The 22,752-nt window shown below is 37.8% G+C and overlaps 1 long non-coding RNA gene across 1 annotated transcript; it reads left to right on the forward strand.

Moving 5' to 3' along the window:
• Window positions 1-5,332: 5,332 nt before the first annotated feature.
• LOC134866508 (uncharacterized) lies at window positions 5,333-19,267 on the forward strand. The gene is made up of 3 exons (XR_010166048.1): window positions 5,333-5,492; window positions 8,145-8,239; window positions 18,864-19,267. It is a non-coding gene; the product is annotated as an uncharacterized LOC134866508 (long non-coding RNA).
• The last annotated feature ends 3,485 nt before the right edge of the window (window positions 19,268-22,752 follow it).

A 22,752-nucleotide genomic window follows, 5' to 3' on the forward strand; every position in this document is an offset into this window, starting at 1 on the left:
AATATATTTTGAGTAGGAGGCAGAGTAACTCAAGGATTTCTGTATCAAAAGGAAAATGTCATTTATATGATTACTCTTACACACACACACACACACACACACACACACACACACACACACACACACACACACACACACACACACACACACACACACACACACACACACACACACACACACACACACACACACACACACACACACATACACACACACACAGATGTATGCATATACTCCAGATGTTGAGAGTATTACGTTTCAGTGCAGGTAGTGCAGCCTCTCATCGGAGAGGAGATAAATCATAGGACCTGGACAGCAGTGAAGACACTTTTAGAGGCGTTCGTAAACCCACCGCAGTCACTTTGTTCCCATATGGCAATATTCACAGATGCCGTTTGGAATGACACTCATATATACAGGAGCAGTAGGACAGGAGTAGTCATACACAGGTTCAATTATTTTCAATGCTTCACATCAAATTTTATTTTCTTCTCTGGAGGAGAATGGAAATGTTGCACCACATAAAATACAAGATTCTCATGCTGTCTCTGGCATCAGACGTACTGTACATGATAAGTGACAAGTATAAGGTTGCAGACATCCAAGCAAAGTTTCCTCCTAAGAGCAAAACCAAGTAACTTTTACCCATACTTCCAACCAAGCATGAAGGTTTTTAAACCTGCATTTCAATATAACCGACAGGGAATTCAATACATTACCTGCTGTAGATGGAGATGGGAGTCTGCTAAATAATTGACAACATTTGAGTGTAAGGCAATGTTTCAATAAGATGCCATTAAACTTTTGTTATCACACTATGTCATTTTAGTAGTTAGTTAAGTAAATTTGTCAAAGACGTTAGGAGAAATTAACAAAATGTAATGCAGCGGAAAACTGCTAAGTCATACTAGATCAAAAAAGGCATGCCTGTCAAGCTTATAACACCATATTTGAGTCAAAAAGCCAGATGTATAATTAGAAAAATGCATCTTATCTGTGAAATCACACAGACTCCTGTTATTCATGGCCACAAAGTATCATTTTATCCTTGTGACTAAATCAAAAGAAATCAGCACGTTTTCAACTTTGTTCTAATTCTCCTCTTATGGCATTTGTGGAATAGTCTCAGACTTGTGTTCATGTGGGGGATTCAAAATCACCATTTGTGGTTTATGTGAATGACAGCTATGTCTTGGCCTTGACCACTTAAGTTGTCATCTTTTCTCTGAACTTGATATGAACACTTTATGAACAGGCCTCGGTGCGCTTACAGTCAACATATAGAAACACACTTTTCATGCAATATATTAAATTCATAAGTAATTGATTAGTCCTTAGATCATACAATTAAAAAGTCGACTGAAAACTCTGCTGTTGGCCTCTGAAGATATTCTGTTGCTGCAACAGCTAGTGAAAGAGCACTATCTGCTGGTCTAGTGAAAGTATTGCGTGTCAGATGTGACACTGATTTCAAAGAATATGAGAGTATTGGTCATAGAGATGGTAAAACTGGTAATCTTAAACAAGGTAAGTGCTTTAATAACTGCTATTGATGAACATAATGTAACTGTAATAGTAACCTTTTCTTTTCTTATCATAATTATCTGTCAGGGAATTGTAGCCATCTTTCAAGCAATACAGTTTATTTACTGTTGCAATATAGATGTTTAAAAGAAATTTTTCTTAGCTCTACTACTGATGTAGCTACACCGGCAATCATTTAAAAAATATATTAGGTTCATCAATATTTTTGAATTTCTACCTTTCCTTGTGCACTGTGTGAAGAGTTGATTTCTTTATGAATATAGGACAAACAAAAAGCTTTCTCAGTGACAAACTGTTGATGATGAAACAAAATAGGAAGTACCTTCGAGTTTTCTTTGTGTCAAAGGAGTCATAATGTACAATCCTAGATTTTACAATATCTCTTAAGCCTCAATTCGATTTCCCCAAAATATCATGATTCAGACAAAATCCCTCTTTACGTCTGACATAAACGTTGGATCTAAACACGGCAAGGAAATTTGCCGCTTAATTATGAAAAGTGTGTGCTGTCTGCTCAGAGGGGGAGATATTCTCTGGACATGATGTGACTGACCTTGTTGCTTTCAACCCATTCACACTCCTGCTTTGCTTCACTGGTGGATGTCACAGTGTCACCCACAGCGATGACGGAGCGGGAGAAAGAGAGAGCTGGTCAGTGGACTTTCCTACACTGGTTGCTACTTACAAGTTCTGCATTTACACACACACAATACACCCCCCCCCCCCCAAACACACACACGCACGGCAAGTCACAGCACCCTCACGTAGATCTCTGGCAAAGCCAAAGCGATGCAACTGCTCCTCCATTGTGGACCCCCTTAACGCCCTCCTTCTCCCACTCTTTCTCCCAACTCCCCCCAATCTCTACCCCAATCCCTGCTAGATGGCCCCGCTCTTTTCTCCTGGTTGTCATGGAGACGGCTAACAAAGCCATCACTTTTACCAATTTCCTCAGAGACAGGTGCTGGCACAATGACTGCTTCCTCGCCGGCTGAAAGGGGAAGGGGCAAGAGGGGTCCATGGGAACTCCAGGCGGACACTCTGAGGGCTGTCCAAGTGTCCTCCTCCCCAGGCCTTGCTGAGAAAAGAAGGCTAATTTGTTGTCCCTGTTTTCCCAGGGAGGGGGGATGCAGGACGAAGGAGGAGGGGGGAGAGAGAGAGGCTGTGGGTGGAAGGAAGGCTAGCAAGCAAGCAAGAATGAGGCAGAGAGAGAGGGAGTGAGAGCATGCAAAGGGGTCTCCCCCAGTTTTCAAAACAGACCGCCTAATATCACTCTCTTCTCGTTTTCTCCTGCCAATGGGTGGCAAGGTCCTCCTTTCTCCCGTTGTTTCTTCATCTCCTCTCTCTTCTCCTATTCTCCTGCTACAGGTCTTTGGGCCACAAAACAATGGCGAGTCATGGCATCATGACTGCAAGATGTTTCAATTTAGCTTTCAGCAAGCGTTCATTAGCCCCTTTGTGAGTGCCTTGTATTTGTGTGTGTGCTGCGAATACAAGGTTCACATTACAGTGTGTGTGAACTGTAATGTTTAGTGACAAATAAGCTGAGCAGTAAACATAAACGTTTTTTCAACTTCTTCCAGTGTCAGCAAGAACCAGTATGACCATTTCAGATCTGTTGTTGGTTTTGTTAAAGCTAATATATATCTTTTTTTACCATAACATTCTAATTTTCGAAATAATAGTCTTACTAAAGGTATTCACAAGAAGATAATAAGGTAATTTAGGAAATACTGTGAAAATCATAAATAGTATTATACAGCCTTGGACAGACAGTATGTTCATGAAACATTAAATACATATTTTTAAATATCAAACAGGTGTTGAACATTGTTCACTCCACTTTGATATTATCTGTGCCATTATCTAAGTTAGTATTAAGTCAATAAAATATGTATATTTTTAGGGAACATTTCATGTGAGTATACTTGATAAGCTAATGTTTTTCTTTTTATTCCTTGTTTACTGCTTTCTTTCAGAGCCTGGCTGACACTCTGAAGGAAGGGCTGTCTGTTGGCAAAGCTACAAAGTGTTTACTGCCCTTCTTAAGAGAGATGCCCTGGGCTACCAGTTTGATGGAGCTGTATGTGTGTGTCTGTCTGTACATGTGTGTCTGCTTATTAAGATGTGTGACTTTGTTCATGCGTGTGTGGGAGCTCTTGTTTGAATAGACCATACAAACTTTTTGTCGGTGGCACAAAACTCTTTGAGGCAGCATATAAAGCACTTACCTTCTGTTAAGGACGAGCCATTCAGCTGCAAAAGACCCTAACGGCTGTTGTATTGGCCTGTGCGTGTGTGTGTGTGTGTTGGTGCATCTGTGCATGTGTCTGTCTGTGCGTGTGTGCATTCATGTGTTTGTGTGTGATTTATAAGTGCCATTAAAATCTAAAATCCAATTTATCCCCTGTGTTGTTTACAAAAGCTCTTTCCGTTCATGGTGTTCGCGGATCAACTTTGACCCATGATTTAACTCAGTCAAAATAAAATAATGACTATCACCCAATATTGTTTTTATTACATCATAACTAACTTATTATGTATTCATAACCATGCAATCCTGTTGTAATTTTATTTTATGGCCCTAAAACACATTACACCACATGTTTAAGTAAAAAATGGGATTAAATTCACTTATTAAATGATAGTGTAGACAGTGGATAATTATGTTATCTGACTATAATAGAGTAATATTAGAAACAATATTTTAGAAAGTTTTTAGAAATTATTTTCCTATTTGTGAAATCGACAGATAGTGAAATATCTTGGCAGCGATAATTATATATGTTTATGCGAGACAATGCTGTTCATGCCACGCCCCCCACAAGATGATGATGCCAAATTTGACCCAGGGTCACCCACAACAATGCACTGCTGGTTCTTCCCAGAACCGAACATCAGAAAATACACTTTTTTTGGGGAGATCTTCAGACTTGGCTAAAATTGTCAAAATCAGATTTGTAGTGTTTATACAGCTGTTGTGGAGGATATCAAGAAGGCTTGATCCGATAGAAAAATACAGTGGGTAGTAATAATTTTAACTTCAAACTGGTCATTGGAGACCCGAACACAACATAAGGGATATCAAGCAAAGATTGCTTTCTAATGGCCTGAAAACCCTGCATTGTTAGGGTTTGGGCTACCTTTTAATTTATTTTATCTACCAAAACAAATCTCTACTTGTATGCGGGCATATCTCAACAACCATGAAGGCGATTTACTTTCCCCCTCGATACGCAGGTTTATTGAAAGTCCAATATTCTAAAATGTGAATAAACATCTAAAGAGCAATCTTACAGCTACATCAAGTTGCAAAGTTAAGTCGAAAAAATGTCAGGAGGTAAACAAAGGTGGGTTTTATTTTTCAGTACAGCCAAAATAGGCAGACTGGGACAGTGTGTTAATAACTATAGGCTGAACTGACTCACTGTCCGGTCATGGGCTGGCATTGTTTGGCTAACACCTTGATGGAAGGTGCACCCTTTGATAGGTAAACACTTTGAATCACGCTATTGTGGGATGACCCATGCCACACAGATATAATACTCATGCAAGAAGAGCTATCATATATTAAAGATCATTCATTGAAACCAAAACTCGGAAGATTGTGAATCAACAAACGCTGTATCAACTTTCTCCTTCACACTGGACTTTACAAAATGAACTCAATAAATGGAGTTCTATACATTACCTGTGGAGAGCAGTAATGTGGCTTTGCTGCGTCTTGTCTGCTGACATTTCATCAGCAGAAGAAGAGCTTCGTGGAGGCGGGGCTTCAGCCGGGCATTACACTGCTCCTCATGTGGCGCAGAGACTGTAGTCTAGTTGTGTGGCTGCGTGCTGGAAAGACTCACTTTGCATGAATAGCTAACGTTACAGCCATAATCTGCATGGTTACAAAGAAACTCTTCATCCTCTGGTGTTAATGACAACACGCAGATCAAATCGTGAGTAACAGTTTACTGTCGGCAGACAAAGGAAGGTCAGCTCCCCCCACACACACGCTCTTAACCATCAATAAATGACTGTTTGAATGTCACTAAAACAAAGTTATTTTCAATACCTCTTTGCTAACTTGTCTAATGTGGCATATCTTTTTTGATTAATTGAATTGATAAAATGTATATATTTTAATATAAGATAATTTCAAGTTTTTTTTCAATAGCTTTCATTACATGTGTGACCCAGTGAATCCACATCCATACCAGAGATCATTTACATACTGTCCATCAATATTGTTCTTAAATTTAGCTACTTCTTTAATGAGTCCAAATCATTGTGGAATAGTATAACTACACTTGACAAATAGGACAGATGTTTTTTATAATTAGTTGTGGGTACACATATTCAAATGATTTCTAATTATTATTAATAAGAGCTTAATGTGCCAAAGAGTCAAAATCAGTAAACCATGGCGTAGTCTATGGGTTGTAGTAAAATCATTCATTCCCAGAGTTCTTGAGTTAGATTTGCACATTACTAAATTTGTTTTGCTGTCTGTTTTATATTCAGACTATCACTGGGTGGCGCCAAAATGTCGAACTCCACACAGTGGCTTTAGTGTCCTGCATTCAAAAACGTTCATTCCTGCACACATTTATTTTGAAGTGTCATTATGTATGTAGAGGTCTTTTATTTGGCTTTTGGTAATTGTATAGTTAGCTTGGGGCAATATTCAGGTTGACATGGTGACACTTGCTTTTGATTTGAATAATGATGACTTAATTAAGAATGACAAATGTTCAGATGTGATGTTTAAGCATGGCGCCATGAAGTTTGCATCTTGGTTGCCATAACACTCGTCAGTTGACCTGCAGGAAGTTTATCAGCTGTCATGGGAATCCTCATGTGTCACTCTCAGATCTATGTTTAGCATTCATTCCCCAGCTACCATGTGAGTGAGGAGGGGGGTGAAACAGGGCTAGGGTGAGTTCAACATGGGCAAACAGATTTTGCAACAGACACTACCCAGACCTGTCCATTAACACAAGTCAAGTTTTAGTGATATTAATGTTTATTTACATACTTTTTGTTAATGTGGACTACAGTAAATTGTAAAGCACAATATATAACCCAAATTAGGATTGACCTCAAATGTAAACTACATCTATCAGAAGAAACTATTCAAATTAAAGTTTATTTTATCAAATCAGGTGATACTTAATTGGTTAATCTGAAATCCTCAGTCATGGACCCCTAAATGATTCCCGTGACTCATTCTGCAACCTGCTGCTAGGAAGTTAGTTTGTTTGGCAGTGTTGCCTCATTCCCAAAAGTGTGAATAGTGCAAATAGTCATGTGTAACTAATCTGTTGTGCTGTCATTTCCCTTTCTAAATTATCTACCGGTATATGTGTGAGAAATGTGTCATTTAAGCAGCATATCCTGTATATTATGAATTGGAACAGAGTTTACTCTTTATGTGTACATGAAGAACACATGAATTGTATACAATAACTCGGACAGTAACCATATTCAACCAATTATTTATCTGACTCAGTGTAACACATTATTCACATAGTATCACATGAAATATCATGCAGCTTACATTTTTATGTGACCTGAAGTAAGTCTTAAAATAAACTACAAGATAAAATCAGTTCAGTATGAGATTTCTCAAATGCTATAAATTCATATCTTTTTGGACCTATAGAGTCTAAATCTGGACCTTGAATCATTTTAGAGAAAACGTTTCAATTGTGTCCACCAGATGTCAGCAACATACCAAGAAAGAAAAGTCCATGATTTAAAATCAGCTTGGCCAAGTGTGTGGACATACTGTACAAGGAATTGGATTCGGTTTTTTCTTACTCTCAAATGATGTGCACAGAAACACAATTGACTTCAATGTATGACCTCACAGTAAATTCGTTTAACATTAAGTGCAGCATTTTGAGTTAAAACCGTGGTATTTTCATGCATTAAGATTCATCAACATAACATACAATCTGATGATATCATTTTTTCTAAAGTGGTGTGGTTTAAATCTAAATTGAAGATCAGTCTGTTCACTTGTTGTGTCAGCCTGTTTGACTGGTGGTAACTGGACACTTCTGCAGCTTCTTCAATATATCCGAAATATGTGTTGAATGCCTTTGCTATTGTCATCAAAAAATACCACAATTGTTTTTATGAAACTTAGTTTTCACTAATTTCCTGTTTGTAGAGACTTAAATGATAGTAAAATGATAGACGGCAGGAAACACTTTGTTTGGGATCATTTTCAATGGAACTGCTTTAGGCTTTTCATAATGTCAATGTTGACTATCCTGTTCAGAATAACATGTTGTTTAATCCATCAGGGGGAAGCATTGTTATTTCCCTCTCTGCCCAAGTGTATTTTGTAAGTGCAGCTGTGCTGCTTGACCCTCGCCATCCATCTCCTCCTGTCCCCCCCCCATATCGAACAGTACATTGATCTGTTTATTAGCTTTTCAAATGAGAATAGGGTAGTGACAGTGAGATGGATTGCTTTGAGGAGAATACAGTGTTGCATTTGTGAACGACAATAGACTTGTGTGCAAAACCTGACTCTTTTGACTGGTTTACATCCTCTGCTCCTCTGCAGCTCTCTTACAAACATGTTTTATTTGCTCCAGTGATCTGGAACGTGAAATGGCCAAACAGTGACAGCTTTGGACCTTTTTGATGCTGTTGATCATCCTGAATCAGCTGGGGAGCAACCTGCACTGAAGTATGTACTGTAAATCATCACACCACCAGATCATACCTCATGTATATCCTCTGCTCTTTCTCCTGTAGTTAAATGAGAGTCTAATAAATGATGCTGGTGCAAAGGGCCTACATACACAGTTAGCCTTGCATGCTTAATCACTCTCAGGAAATAAATATCCAACAGTTCTCATTTTTCACTGGCTAACAAAAAATAAATGCTGAGAAGAAAAATTCATTGTAAAATATATTTAAAAAATATTAGACTATTTTACATAATATTCTGGGAGAAATACATCTTCCATATTTTAATATTGTATGGAGATTAGTATCTTATTCAACACAAAACTGAAGAAGAGGGATAGAAAGTACAAATGCTTATTGCAGGTGTTCTGCATAATGTTTGTAGTTGCGAGATTATCCGGGTCTCCTCTTGTGCTTCTCCAATCAGCTATTCAAATACAAACTATCTCTATTTCACTTTGAGGAGTTACACATTGTTGCATTATTGAGTCTCAAAATGAGACGTTTTATTTTTCTCTAAATATTTTTCTTTAACGTACTGTTTGCAAAATCTATTACTCTTCTGACTCATTATGTCATACTGTCATTATGTCTCAAATATTAAAAAGGCATCATGTTATGTCATCAAAAACGGGATTGTGTTGGCAGATTGAAAGTGCTTGACGTTAAGAAAGGCTGCAGTCTATTTATATCAAATTGGCAGTTTGGTAAATCCAGATGCGTTTAAGCCTGCAGTTTAATCTGCAGACTTACTGTGCCTTCTGGTGATGCAATCAGGGTGTTATTCTGTTTCCAACCCTTTTAATGTGAACTTTGTAAGTCAAATTCATCTTCTCTTTTTTGCTTTTAATCTATTCATAACCTGTGTCAACGTCCTACTTTTAGTTTTGCATTGTTCTATTCTGGTTGGATACACAGCAAGACAGGGATCCAAAGAGAGGAGACCTATAAACACTCAAATAGACTCTCTTAATACTTAATGATGCAGATTTACAGGCAGAAATAGTAAAAGAGGGATAAAAAGGAACACAACGTACAGTTATCTTTTAGATACAGTAGGGTTGCATCGAATGAAAAGTGATAGACATAATAAGAGAGGGCCAAGTGCTACTTGAACTATAATTGGAGGTGGAGGTTGATGTTTATGTCATAGAGAGGAAGGAAGAGAACGTAGAGTAAAGAACAGATGTGATTAATGCAGGTAAAACCGCAAGAGTGATCAACAAGTGACTGCAAATGCCGGGTGGGTCTACATGAAGACATAGTGAGACTCTCATGACAAATAATAGGTTCAAATGAATCTAGCTTTTTTTTATGTACTGCAACAAAAGAAAACAAACACATGTCTGATCTGATTGCAGAGTCAAACAATGCAGGGTGACAAAGCATAATGATTTCATAATATTAACCAATGTAATCATGTAGGGAGAATGACATATGACAAATAAGTCGTATTGGTTCTTAACACTTCAGTGATATGTGTTATAAATAGCTGTTTTTGGAGTATAGGAACAAGGACTGTGACAACATTGGCATCATGTTTTAAAACTACAATGACACTCCGACTGTCACTGTACTTATAACATAGTGTTATGCCATTGCACAAAGTTGTGTTCTAGCAACAGTCTCATGTGAATCATTGATATTTCATTTGATAAGACAATGTTTCCATAATTTATAGAAACAATCATGTATAATTACTTATTTTGAAGGGATGACTGCTCATTTAGAAATGTCCAAAATAATATGCATGTTTGTGCTGCTAGCAATAAGAGTTGAGCTTATGAACAAAAATACTTTTATCCTATAATATATCAAAGTGATGTCACTTGGTTTGTTAGCTAACTTCTGCTAATGGGGGTTTGGCCTCTTGAAGGAATTATAAAAAATAAATGTTTTACCCTATGGTCTCAGCGTTGTAAGACATTCAACTTAAATCTCAAGTGTTGCCCAAGAAAAAAGCACACATGAATAGCATATCTACTGTAAACAAACATTGATGAGTACATAAATATTATTGACGCAATTCCAATCTCTGTTTAGTTTGTATCAACAGGATGCCGATGATGTTGCTGCTGAAGGGCACAAAAACAAACAGGAAGTCAGTGTTGTGCTTCATGGAAATTACAGAGAATTTCACTGCTTTATGGTTTTTATCACATGACGCTGTCATTTGTGGATTCCCCTCTTGCGTTCATGCATGTTATGTTTTTCATCTCTATTTACTTTACCCTAGAACTTAATATTATTGTTTAGTGGTTAGTGTTACTTCCCTTATGTGTGATATTTGATATTGTTATAGATTATAGATTTTGTCTTATTAGATGGTTTTATTTTCACCTATTATACAACACAATTCTGCTTCTTTGAGCACTATCCTTAGCTCCATTATAAACACACACACACACAAACACACACATTGCAATCGGGCTGCAGTTGTTGGATTGAACACTCTACTGGCTGTGCTCCAACCTGCTCTCTTTTCTATTATCCCTTGACTGCAGCAGTGTGATAGGGATAGAGACTGTTTATGTGGGGATTCATCGAGAACAGTATGTTGTGATGTTCCTCTTTTCCCCATTGTTAAACACAGCCGTAATGAGTGCTTCACAAAAGCTGCAGATTTGGTCTGACTACATAAGAGCTGTTGCTCGTTATTCACTTATTGTGATATTACAAAATGTCAAATCAGCTGCTGGAATACATACCGCCAAATCCTTTGTTGGGTGATATATTTAGACTTCTCAGAAACAAGGATAATATGGGTTTTAATACAGGAAATAAAAAATAGGCTACAGTGCTCTCATGCTAGTCTTACATCCACTTCATGTGGACTCATTTTTCTCTTAAGTGTGATTATATAACACATCATACCGGGTTTTTGTCTTATGTCTTTATACAGTTTTAGTAAAGATATTTTTGCAATGCTCAGGAGATGGTTCAGTCAGCCAATGTGCCTGAACTGGTGTTAGTCAAGAAGAATGGCTTTAATAATGCACCATCTGCTTTTGTTTAGAGGCACTGTTCAGATGTTGAACATTGTAGCTCATTATGACGATCCATGTTTTGTAATACAATGTTTAAAAATATTGTATCCACTTCTTAAAGGTGAAAAGGGGTGGCTGTGAGATTTGACAAGAAGAAAAAACCTGTTATAGCACCAGAAAATCATTTCAGAATGTCTGGCGTCACAGATATTCAGATACGTTGGATATTTAAATCTTTACTTAGGCTACTTCAAATTGGCACTGACTTTATCTTGGACTTTTTTTTCTATGCACTGAAAATAAAGTTACTAACCCTCACAATGCTACTTGAACTCTTGTTAGTTTATTTTTCCTCTATCTCCAATCTTTGATCTCTTCCTGAACTCCCTGTGTGCCACTGCCAGGAATAATATCATTACGACCGCTGGGGAGTGGGATTCCCAATTGAATAGGATGTATTTTAAATTGTGTTGTGAAAACATTTTGATTTTCTTTGTTCTTAAAATGAGGACTGAGTGTCAAAACAGTTCTGATGCACCCTAAAAAAATGTTCATCACATCTAACAGTTTCTATTGGTTGCTTCTGCGTAGGTGTCTTTGTCGCAACAATTAATTATAACGATTAGAGAAGACTGCAATTTCTTTTTTATGTCCGTTGTGTAAGACAGGACTGAGTCTGTTGTGCTCTGCTGAAAGGTAACTCGAGTTGAAATAATGGACCTTGTAAAAGCCTCTCCATCAGTTCTGTAATGAAAGCAGTGTTGTCACTTCAGTGCACACTCAAGCAGCAGCTCTAAGGCTACACTCTCAGAAACATGTGCGCACACACATGCACACTGTCACAGTACATGTGTCCACACATAAACAGACATGCACCTGGTGTGCAATGTGTTTAAGCCTCTGCTGCCACAAAATGAGTAGTTTTCTCTGATGTTATTTAAAAGTAATTCTTCCTCGTCTCAACAATAAATAAGGGGGAAATTTGCATTTGCTTTACCAACGCTGCTTTTGCAAAACACTCCAACACCTATGTTTCCAGCCTTTATGCACTAACACACACAACAATTACCATTCATAAAGCTGACTTTTATCCAAAGCCATTTTCAATAAGCTCAATCAACCACACACAATCACACACTCAACTCTAGATTATGGTTGTGTTACATTTGCCTGTTTTTACAGACATGTCTTTTTGGAATACAATGTACTCCACATAGTGTTTCATTGAAATTGCCGGGTTTCTTGAAAAGCAACAAACTCTTGGCAGCATTTTATAAACTAACTTGAAAGCCACGTTTCTATTTTAGATTACAGAACAGCCCCTTCTTTGCATCTGTAAGTGCAATTATAGCAATTCACTGAAAAAATTGGAGTGGATTTATAGGTTTTGCAGAACTGAAGATGAGATTATTTAGATGAAAAACATGTGTCTGTATTTTTGAGATGAATACTAAAGTCACAGATGAAGAGTTGTACATCTATAACATTGTTGAACACACTCTCGACAATTTAAAAACCGGACGGAAATTGATGCAGCAGAGCCAGCGATGTTTTTATTTCGCATTCTTTTCTTAAAGTGTAAGATGCTGGTACCTCATCTGTCTTTGCAACACTTCTTGATACACATATCTAAAACACAATTCTCCCCTATTTGTCGATGAGATTTTTACATTGATACTTGTATAATAGAGTACATTTAATAATAACTACATTTATTATGTCGTAGACTGTTTTGAAACAAAAAGCGTATCTTTCTCGTGTCTAATACATTTCGATTTTGTCAACCACACTCACATTTAACAGTGAAGTTTGAACCCTCAAAGATGAAAACTTTTCTTCATCCTGCTATGAAAAAAACGCCGAACTCACAGTGTTATGCCTCCTCAACAAGATTATTATGTGTGGTCTATCAAAGCATCAAATAAACAACACAAAATATATCTGCACGCAACATCTCTTAAAATCTCCTTTTCTAACAAACACACCTCAAAGCTCACCGGGATGTTTACAACTCGATTTTGGGCGGTTGCTCTCTGTTTCCCTTCTAATCGCATTGTGTCTCTGCTGGCCTCTGATCTCTGGTATTTTCAACATTCCAGCCATCTGCTGGTCTCTCATTTGCCTGGCAGCACCCCAGCAGCACGAAACTAAACAGACTGCTCGCAACCTCGGCTTGTATTTCTCTGTCTGCCTGTCTCCTCAGTCACAATGATAGAGAAAGGGAACAGAAAAAGAAATAACATTCCTGTTCAAACCCACTCTTGATAGTGTATGATAAGGAAGTTTTATCAACACATTCCATTACGTGTTGTGAAAACCACAGAAAGTGAGGAACAATCGCGAGCTGGGCACGATGACATGTCACACTGGAGATTTATTTTGCATGTCTGGAACCTAAGGCCGGTTGTGTCATGGCAGCATGACAAATGTTTTCTACATAAATCTGAAAGTGAGAGTCAGTGGGAGATGTTTTGAAGCTGAAGCAAAAAAAAATTGAATATCACTTTTAATGGGTCACCACTACACAAATTAACACCATAGAAAAAGTGTTGAGCAATAAAATGCTGCGGTAAAGTCAGACATTTTCCATGGAGAAAGGTTCTGTTTATTTCCTCTCTGTTTTGTGTGCACTGCAATGCTGTGGTTTAACAGACAGGATGTTAGAAGGTCATACAGTGGTTCTGCCACTTTCGCTTTTTTTCCAAGTTAAAACTACTGCAGAGCAGTTTCTTGAATGTTAAAAGTAAATTGAAATTGGCCTAAGTAACAAAAGATGGAATACACCGAAGTGGCGTGATTATCAAACATCAACATTCTACAATGCTAAAACTGTGAATGTGGGCTGAGATTTAGCAAATATCTCCTTAGCTTTGAGGAGTGTCTTAGGTTCATTCAGTCCATTGATTTGTTTTACAGCCCCCTCAGCTCTTTCATCAAACTGTTTTATAGTGTTTTTAAGCCCCTTTGGGGAGTTGGTTTCAAAGAAACACCTCTGTTTTTGTTTAGTACTGGTAGGTTGTCAGGTGACCCAAAGTATGATTTTCAAATAAATGGTAATCTCGCTCCAGGACTTGTATATTTTAAAATAATTTGCTAATGTGTTTGCCATAACATCTTAACAATGTGACAGCATGTCAGTGTTGTGTTTACAGCTTGTAAATATCTTTCCTAGTAATAAATACATTTATTCAGCTTAAGGTAAAGTTCTGCTTTTGCTACAAAATGTTTAAACATTTCAATGACTTATTCTGTGTAATCAAAACCACAAAATACATCTTATTTTTCAAATGAATTAAAATGAATTAATGAAAAATCCGGTTAGTTTCCTACATTTTCACTAAATATCCATTCATATACATCAGCTTATCCGTAGGCTGAGCTGTCTGATTATATTATCTGGCAATAATTACCAGAAGGGCTTTCAAAGGTCAGTCATTAGGGGAGTTTTATGGTGTTGAAATATTCTAATGAGACATGTTTGTGTCAGTGACAGGTTAGAAACAACAGCCACGCCGACTTTCACAAACACGCACACACACATGAATCCTTGCACAGTTGTTAAATCAGACCACAGAGAGTCTGAAGGGGCAGAGTTGATGACTTCCTTTGTGCTGATTACAGCAGCCTGCAAAACTCCAACAGTCTATCAAGGTGCATTTTTTTTTTGCATATCCAGTTTGGGGTTCCTTTTTTTCATATGAAACTAAATTTCAAGCAGTCTGACATTTTAGTTTTTTAGAGAAGAATGACACTTGGGGCCAACACCAACTTCCTATGATGTAAAATGAAGTGTGAGACTGAGAGAAAAACAAAGTGGAGGAGGGAGAGAAAGAGAAAGAGGAGAAAGAAAGAGCTGGAGTTTCCTTGCCTGTCCCTTATGCAGTCTAATCACGGTAATGACGCAGGCCCAGGAGATGATATGACACAAACACACACACACAAACACACACACACAATGCTGATGTTTAGATACATGTTTAATACATCACATCATTTATACATTATTATTATTTTCAGTGAGTATTTGCAACTGAATGACTGCTATGAAAACATAGCTTAAAGTACACATGCTTTATTTTGACTCTCGTGACATTAATAGAAGTAATTACTTGGGTGCACCACACACACACACACACACACACACACACACACACACACACACACACACACACACCATCACCCAGCATTTTGCAAACCGCCCACGGCTGCTAGACTGCATCACTCTCTCCCCTGCTTTCTTCTTCTCTCTGGGCAAGTTCCCTCACATCTGTCTCTTTAGTCATCCTCTCTCTCTCTCTTGCTCTCTTTCTTTCTTTCTTTCTTTTTCTTCTCTTTCCCTGCTTCTCCCTATCTAATGCTTCTTTAATTGCTTCCTTCTCTTTCCTTTTATCACTGTAGTCATTTATTTTTTATCAGCTCAGCCCTCTGTAAAACCATTTCCGGAAAAAAGGTTGTGGGGTGTGTGTGTGTGTGTGTGTGTGTGTGTGTGTGTGTGTGTGTGTGTGTGTGTGTGTGTGTGTGTGTGTGTGTGTACACTCACTCCCTATTGTTCTGAGATAAAATATATTCATTACAGATTAGTCATCCAGTTTCAGAGTAGCATGTGTGCCAACATGCCTTGTTTGCAAACATGCACACCTCAACCATTGTTGCCATTTTATCGTGACCTTAAGGCATTAGCAGAAGAATTATTCCCTAGTTTCTAATAATTGACCATTTAATAAACCCTTCACCTTAACAGTGATTGTCCTGTCATCAGCCGTGTAAGGATTAGCATGCATGTTGACAAAGTTTCATGCACTTCTAAGAGTCTGCATTAAGCTTTGGGGAGTTGTAGGGTTTTTTACCTTTCCAAAAACACAAGAGCAAATGTTAGGGAGTAACGATACTATACACAATGTTAATCTTCTCCTTTGTAAGATGCTAACATTACCATAGCAAGTTAAATTGCTTATATTCAGTAAATAGCTTACATTCATTAATTACGATAAACTGAGATTGAATTTCTTTGGTTATATGTTGACATACAGTTGATATTATTTAGATTTATTGACACATGGAAAATAATTGCCTCCGATCCACAGGTGGACATTTTTTTAAGGGTGACAGACAGGTCATGTTAGATCACAAGAACAATTCTAATGGTGTGTGTTTGTAATGTTGCGTAAACTGTCTGTGTAACCACATGCAGCATGCCCTGTAAGGTGTTGGGTGTGTCAAGTTTTTTATGGTATGCCTCATAATCTTGCTCATATCATTTACTGGTTACCAGATGAGTAAGGAGAACACCCCAGAACGACATCTACTGTATGATAAAACTCTCTTCCTCATAAAGCCTTTAGCTAGCAAGCATACAGCTAGCTTCATTTGGGAAAGATTATTTTCCAAATGAAGTTCTTGAGCAGACAGAATTTGCTACATTGTCACTAGTAAGATGATAACAGATGGTTGTTTCATGTACAAGTAATGTTTTCTTAGGAAACCTCACATTTTTATCAAATTTCCACACGGCAAGTGGACAAAGCATTTTTGTTTGGTTGACATTTGTTATTTAATTTAAAGTGGGTTAGACTATTGAAACATCCTGCCCCCGCAACTTATTAGACTTCAAATTGTTTAATAATTATTAGTGTTTGTTGACCTACTGCACTTTTGCTTACTTGGTACCCCTGTGGCTCTAATATCTTGTATTTAATCCGCTAGTCTATTCTAACAGGGCTTTATACAGAAGATTATGTATGGTGACCTAGGTAAACACACAGAAAACACCTTTGTTTTCTCATTAATCCTGTTTACACAACTTTAATGCTTTGGTCTAAATCTCTCTCTCTCTTTGTCTCACAGTCTCACAATTCCTTTGTCACAATGTAAACCTGTGTGTGCCTGTCAAGAGTTGTATTATCCTGCTGACATTTTTTTGCACTATACTACTTGGAATGAATTCAAAGTATAATCTTCAGCATTGATAAGATCTGAAGTCTGCAAATCTGCCGCAGTAGCGTTATATAGTTGCACATATCATAATTCTAGAGGAATGTTTAGACGTTTATGCTGTAAAATAGTGTGGAAAGGAAGGGAATTTCCAACCTTTAATAAAGAAACAAGACATTAATATATAAAAAGGGACTTTATGATTACTGAGAAACTGAACTTCCTCAGATGTATCGGTCAACTTTTCCTAAGAACAATGGTGTTTGAGGTTTCATGCCAAACTGGAAGGTCATATCCAACCATAGTGGACATCCTAGCACACAATCACAACATTTATTTTCAGAGATCCTTGAAAATCAAATATTATCCCAGCATGTTTTTTGAAGTTGTCAAACAATCCTAATAAAGACATTTAAATAACTTTACATTTAGTTGTGTTTTGAGTAGTAAAACGCCCCCCCTATCTGATAACTACACAGTATATGTAGTGCTCATTTCAATATGGGCCAACAGGGGGAGCGCTTTAAGAATTAGAGTACAGTGTTTGAGTCTGAGGACCCTCTTTCAATTGTCAACTGTGGAGTTGAGATTTTGATAAAACATAGTGAGCTGCATTGTTATAGCCTGAACATAATAATTTCATGTTTCAGGTTTTGTTTGTTTAATTCATATTTGACATTTATTGTGGTAATCTAAAATTGACCTGAATGAGGATCTGCTCTTACATCATTAAGCTGATTACCATAATGAATTATTGATTCACTTTTAAACAAATAAAAAATAGTGAGGCTTTTAACTGTATTGAATCTAATTGGGGTGTTCAAAGACCAGTATCACGCAACAAACATTTAGGCCTCTTAAAGAGAAAAGAGTCTGAATAAATCTGTGACTATGCAGCCAGAGATACAAAAAGATCACTAGAATGAATAATAGGCCAAGTGTTGAATATGCACTAACACTGTATTGTGTATGAAGGTGGAGCAGTATGTGAAGTACGTGACAATCATACAAGAACACGTTCACCTTCAAACAAGTGAGTCCATACATAAACACACTAAACACACCAGACATTGACACGAGGGGTGTCTGCATTTAAAGCAGCATATTCGTCAGAAGTGTGCCAGAGACGGCGATAGAGAACAACAGCAGAGATTAACCGAGTGAAAAGAAGCTTCCCCCCTCTCTCCCTCCCTCCCTCACAGACACACACACACACACACACACACACACACACACAGCCCTGAGCCCTGACCTTTGAAGGAAGGCGACAGATGGGTCTTTCTCTTTGGCCAGGTCCCTGCAGACAGCTGTCCAGGATATAAGCAGTAGAGGTGGGGTTTGTGTGTGTTGGGGGTGTAGGGAGACAGTCATTGGTCAAACATTCACTGGTAAGAAGAATTGAAGCATAAGCAAATTTATATAGGCACGCACAAAGCGCACACGTGCAAGCAGCCGGCAGCTCGCGCCTAATCTGCATTCATGTAGACACATACATATTCATAAATGTTGCTGTCTGCTGCTCTCTGTTTGTCTGTCCATCTGCCTGCCTCTGACCCGTCATTATTTATCTCCCTCTCTAATCAGGCTATTGTTTTGACCTGATTAGTCCGGCCTTCCCCCGTCAGCTCACAAAACGCAGTGCTGATTATCACATTTAAACCTTCTAACTACAATAACCTAAATCCAAATTATTGTACTTTACAGGTCAGTCCCGTGATTCAGGATGTGCTTCCCCATCACGTGCAGGGGTTTCCCTTCTCACCAGTCTGGACATGTCCGTGCATGTTTGAAAGCGAGAGAGAGGGGGAGAGAGATCAAAGAGGGAGGAATGCAAGCCTTTTTGGGATTGCAGCCATACTTTAGTTATTATAGTTAAGTTGTTTCCCAATCATGCCATGCTTAGCTGTCAGGAACCGTTTTCACACTTTCTTCTGTGGATTTAGGTCTTATTAAATGGCAGCTTCTGTTCAGCCCAGCTTTTATGGAAGTTTGACACGGACAGTGACTACATATCGAAATGAAAATTGCTTTAGTTGTTAAAGGGACATGTGATAACACTTTCTATACAGTATGTTACATTTTCTGTATAATGGAGATTATACTACTTTGCAATGTTAACAGATGTAAATTAAATCCTGTTTATGGAAAATCTGGCTTAAATCATTTTTTCGACAAGTGGCCCAGAAGGTTAATGGCACTTTGCTATCTGTTTCTTACATGTTGTCATTAAACTGGAAATATTGCTGGTGCAATAGTTACATCGTAAGAAACGTATACTGCTTAACAGTTAAGTAGAGAAAATGTTAATTGTGGAGGGACTTTTTTATTTTTCTATGGTGTAAGTGTTTCTTTTTTAACTGGTAACAAAGATACTTCTTAAAAAATTAACTTAAATTGAATGTATAAAAAAAGCACTTCATTATTTATTGAACATGAATATATCTAAACTTAATCTTTGTACACCCTCTCCAAACATCCTTGATTTAAAGGTATCCTATTATGCTCTTTTATAGCATATATTATAGGTCTCAAATATATATTAAAAAAACATGTCTCTGACGTGTTTTGCTCAAAATACCAAACAGATCATGCATTTTAGCATGTACCGCTATCCCTCTGTTTCAGCCCGGTTTTCTAAAGTGCTGATTCTGTGACTTTCCCTTTCATGCAAATGAGCTGAAGCTGACCACGCCCCTTTGGAGCACTTGCAGCTCTCTGTCTGAAGAGAGAAGTTTCTAACGGAGAAACTCAGCTAAACGCTGCCGTGATTTAACACCATATTATGTTCCGAACCACATCAAGCATTATTTCTGAAAGACTTCTCAGTGTTTAACACTAGAACAGTGACATTATATGTATTATATATAAGTCCCTCCTGCAGACATCCTGCACAGAGACACAGAGCTGCTGCAGAGGGGATTTATCTCGCGACTGTATATTGCGGACGATAGGTTGGGACGTGTCACGTGAGCGGGACGTTGCCCGTAGTTCAATGTAAAGCCAGCCCACATTTCCAATATGAAGTCATATCGGCAGCAAATCTGGATCAGCTCGTTTGTACCCCCGTTTTTAGAGATGTGGGTAAGGAGGAGAAGAGAGAGGGTTGTATTTTCTGACACTTTAGGAGTGTCGTTACACCGGGGACACATAGTTATGTTTAAAAGACAGCAACAAGTGCATTTTGCATAATAGGGGACCTTTAAGAAATTTCTGTAGACGTTTTGAAGTTATTTTTTTGAATTTATTTGTGGAGCTGCCACTAGTTAATGGAAACCCACACAGATAAAATGTGCTGGACAGCAGGAAGCGGTGCTTCGGGAGACCCACATGCTCAATATGAAGTGTTTTTTAAAGACTCAGGAATAACACAAAAACACACTTAAATAAACATGTATATACTGTATATATTTTATTTTTTTATTCTGTGCCCTGTTTATTTACGGTTCTAAATACAGCTCAGGCCACAGCTCTTTTCTATTTCTGTTCTGTTTGGATACACCAAACCACAAAGTGTTTTAATGTTGAACTTTCCGTCTCACATGGTTACATCAGCAAGGTTTTTTTCCAACAGGAAAAAAAGCTCATAAACATGCGCAATGACTTGTTTAGTATAAACCTCCATTAATCATTGTTTTTTACACAAACAAAGTTCCCATGAATCAACCAGCAGAATTATATTTTATTCTGCATATAAACGTGTTTCCTTTAAAAAATAAAAAGCTTGTTAGGCAGAGACTTGTCGTGGATATTGATTAACCTTGGAATTGCCAATAGCATTGGATGTGCGATATGATAATATTGCTGACAACCAGGAAAATGTACATTTGCCAAGTAAGAAAAGTGAACCTTGCCCAACCATTGTTGCAATGCAAGGCACCATTATCTGCCAATAAACTGCATTTGCCAATTGTACATGTAGCACAGATTTCAGGTTCAATTAGTTTGTCATTAGGAAGATTAACAAATCTATGTGTTGTGTGTGTAAGCAATATAACATTTTGCACTAGCCATAAGACCTTAAGCAAAAATAAGTCTGGGTGAGTTAAGTAAGAACACAAAGTCATAGACACACTTTGCATCAGATTAACAATATTAACACGAGTTTCGCATAAGAATATCTCCCCAGGTGGTTTCAGTAGTGTCTCATAATAAAGTAGTTTAGGACTTAGAGTATGCATGTTTCTGTTAAGTGTGATCATGTGGTGTAAAGGTGTGTGAATGTGTGCTCTGTAGGTGTGTCTATTTACCCACAGAACTGGATTTCTAGTTAAGGGGAAATCATAGAACAGTGTGTTTACATAATATTAAAACAATGCCAGAGACAGACCCAACCAAGAAGTTCAAACTAGTTTCAAGGTGAAATTCTCTCAACACAAGGTTGATACTGGAACACTGACAAAGGAGTTACTGATAAAACCTCTGAGATAAGAAGGGAGACGATAACTACATCACCAACATTTTAAGCTCCAGCGTCCACACATAACTTCACATAAACTTTGAGGTTAAAAGTAACAACTTCAAAACAATTAAAAGTATCAGTTACATAGAACACACAATTTAGATATTTGTTTACACCCTTTACTGACAGATGACACACTAGTGTGTGTCCCTATCTGATCTCACTAACTGACTATAATAAGCCCAATCTAATCTTCTCTTTTATGTTGTTCCAATTCAGCTCAGTTTAAGAGTCTTCTCATGTATTCTAATGACAACCATAACCCCCACAACCCTTCAAGTGCAGCAAAAACCCTGCATGCAAAAAGTTAACTGCACTGAAGCAATAAACACTGAAAACTTTTAAAGGTAATTAAAATAACACAACTAATCATTTTGAGAAGCAGTGAAAAATCTGACTTTGAGGATAAACTGTGAGGTAGGCTATTTCAACTTGGTTGTCAGTTACAATTCAGGTCTATGAATTGTATGATGACAACAAAACAACCTCTGCAGCTCCCTTAGTAGAGATATACATCCAGTGATGTTTACTTTGTGAAGATAACTTGTCACTTTCACCTCACGTGAGTGTGGGAAGCCGACTTGTTTTTGTCAATCCTTTGTTAGATGTGTTTTACCGATGTCTATCAGACAAGCACTACGTATCGATTGGCCTTGATCCTGTGTGAACCCCTTAAGGCTTGTCCCAACCTGGAAATCAATATCAGTCTCCATGTGTACCAACGTTGGAGCACACAGAGATGAATGGGATGTGTATCATGATTAGTAGGCCCTTTGAAGAATCTGTTGATATTGAAAACAACAGAAAAAAAGTTTCCCTTCGGGATGCTTTTTTATTTAAACAGGTGGTTTCTTATCCAGTGTTGAGCAAACATACTCTTTTAAGTCTGGTAGGTGGGACGGGGATTCACATAAGCACAGACCTTAGAGAGACAATAATCACACATAAATCTCTGGGCCTGGAAGTGCAGAGTAACAGATGGGAAACTACAGACTTCTCTTTACAGGCACAGATGAAAGTGACAATTGATACATCGTAGACACACACATGCAAACGCACACAGCAAACACTGCTTCAGTCTGCACCGACAACAATAAAGTATTTACCAAATTACTCAAGTTCTTTTCACATGTG

This window comes from Eleginops maclovinus, chromosome 6, assembly GCF_036324505.1.
Source record: "Eleginops maclovinus isolate JMC-PN-2008 ecotype Puerto Natales chromosome 6, JC_Emac_rtc_rv5, whole genome shotgun sequence".
Lineage (NCBI taxonomy): Eukaryota > Metazoa > Chordata > Actinopteri > Perciformes > Eleginopidae > Eleginops > Eleginops maclovinus.